The following is a 2,374-nucleotide window of genomic DNA, read 5'->3' as shown; positions in this document are numbered from 1 at the left end:
CTTAAAACAGCAGCACTAGGCCCTTGAATTTTTGGAACATATGAATGGTAACTGTTGATTTCTCAACCCAAAGCAGAACATCTGTTCTTTTGCAGAGAGTCTAGCAAAGATTGCAATGCAGAGTCAGGTGGGGGTAGTGTTGTTAGGATACGCAGTTCGTACCAGAGCTGTCCATTTGGATTTATTATTAGACAGCACTCAGTATAATTGCTTTCTCAAGAATTTTTAGATGTCTGACACATTCACTGTACATCTTGTGGGGTTTTATTGGGCCTTAATCCTCTGTAAAGTTATTCTAGTCACAAACGCACATGAGAAGTATCCATAAAGTGTAACAATCTGTATTCAGAATTAATTTTTCATTAAACACAATTCATTAATTCCCATCAAGTCATATGGGGATCTTGACTTGCCTGGATCTCTGGGAGATCTAAATGAGCCAGTGAAGGAAGGAAAGGGTGCAGAGGAAGGACGAGAAAGGAATGGGTACAGATGAACTTCTTGTTTCTTAAGAAGTAAATGACTATCCCCAAGAATAAGGTAGAAGCAAAGCAAATGTAACACTTAAAAATAAACAGGATTGTGCTCGCTTCGGCAGCACATACACTAAAATTGGAATGATACAGAGAAGATTAGCACGGCCCCTGCGCAAGGATGACACGCAAATTCGTGAAGCGTTCCATATTTTTTTAAAAAAAAGCAGAATTATTAAAATTAAGTCCAGAGACTCACGTAGTGAATAATCATACATAAGGTGTCATGATTTTTTTTTTTTTTTTATCATTTCCTTATTTCCATTTTAACTCAAGTTGTCCAAGAGACCTCGGGTCTCGTCCCAGCGATACCACACACTCGTTCCGTGGTCTTGGGGACGTCATTTAAATTTTGCACTTAAGGAGAGTTTATGTAAAATGGGGATAATCATTCCTTCCTTTCCTGTGCTCCTATGAGGATGAAAATATGAAAGATCCGTGCAAGGGCCTAGCGAAGTGCCCGATGTAGAGGCCATTTAAAAATGCTAGTGACTTCTCTTCCTTCTCCTGTTGCCAAGTGCTATGCAGCTGATATTTTTATGTTCAGACTTGATGGAATTGGATTATTTAGTTGCCGCTTCACTAAATTAATTGGAAAGTGAACAGCTGACTACATTAATTTTCTGTCTGGTGCTCTACAAACAAATACGGGTTCTTGTTGTTAGCTGAAGTGTGTGGAGAGCCATTCGGTTAGGACTGAGGAGCAAGGGGATGCTTGAAAAGCAGGTTCACTTTCATTTTTACTCAGTAGGTTATGGTTTTCATTCCGTGGTGATGGAAATGAAAAATCAAAATATTGTGGCATTCTCTTTTGTTGCACAGTCTGCCACGCTTTTGGATACCTGAGGCATCCTGCGGAGTCGGTGCGTGGGGGAGAGGGGTTAGCAATGGGAGGTGTGACCTGGGGGCAGGCGCTCCTGTGGCCTTAGCTTCTGCTCCTTTTGTTTTGGGATGCCTCTGTTCCCTTTCAATGGCTGATATTTTGGTAGGCCTTAAAAACATTAAATATGCTTCTCCACTAGTATTTTCGAAATTTATAAACTCAAGAACTTCTTATACGGTATAAAGAGGCCTATCGAGTGGAAAATGAGAGATCGACAACCAGATGTAGATCATAGGAGTCATTACGAACTTGGCTTTTTCCAATTTATACCTTAATGGTCTGATCTCTGGTTACCCTAAATTGGCTGGATGGTGAGTGATTAACGCTGTTGTGGGTAGAGCTGGCACCTCTGGCTTTTCTAACAGGCTTCCAAATTATGCCATTTGTTAACTAAATTAACTCAGCCTGGTGATTTTATTTCTACAGCCTCCGTCACTGGTGAGTATTATCTCTGTGATAGGGAGTGCTTGTAAGAATTTAGATTTCACCTAGCAATTGTTAGCTGCAATTTCTCTTAGCTGCTTTGTCATTATTATCATTTTTTTAAAGATTTTTAAATTTATATATTCACGTTAGACACAGAGAGAGAGGCATAGACACAGGCAGAGGGAGAAGCAGGCTCCATGCAGGGAGCCCGACACGGGACTCGATCCCCAGTCTCCAGGATCAGGCCCTGGCCCAAAGGCAGGCGCTAAACCACTGAGCCACCCAGGGATCCCCCTGCTTTGTCATTATTGCTTTGACACTAGGAATCGGAATTCCTCTATACTAGGGGGTAGAGATTAAAGTTAAAAATAAAAGTTAAGTGACACATTTTCAGCTTTCACAGAAGATTCCCCAAACACCTTTCAAGGATTCCTCGTGCCTTAATCTCGAGAAGGTAAGAGAGAGCTATCTTTTCATAAGACAAAAACGATAGTGTATGATTAGCTGTACACTGTGACCAGTAACTTTCTAC

The 2,374-nt window shown here is 41.0% G+C and overlaps 1 non-coding gene across 1 annotated transcript; it reads left to right on the top strand.

Moving 5' to 3' along the window:
- The first annotated feature begins 582 nt into the window (after positions 1-582).
- Positions 583-689, top strand: LOC129504434 (U6 spliceosomal RNA). The gene has a single exon (XR_008663354.1). It is a non-coding gene; the product is annotated as a U6 spliceosomal RNA (small nuclear RNA).
- The last annotated feature ends 1,685 nt before the right edge of the window (positions 690-2,374 follow it).

Source organism: Nyctereutes procyonoides, unplaced genomic scaffold, assembly GCF_905146905.1.
Source record: "Nyctereutes procyonoides isolate TBG_1078 unplaced genomic scaffold, NYPRO_anot_genome, whole genome shotgun sequence".
NCBI lineage: Eukaryota > Metazoa > Chordata > Mammalia > Carnivora > Canidae > Nyctereutes > Nyctereutes procyonoides.
The sequence above is the reverse complement of the archived record's forward strand: the minus strand, read 5'-3'. Positions and strand labels throughout refer to the sequence as shown.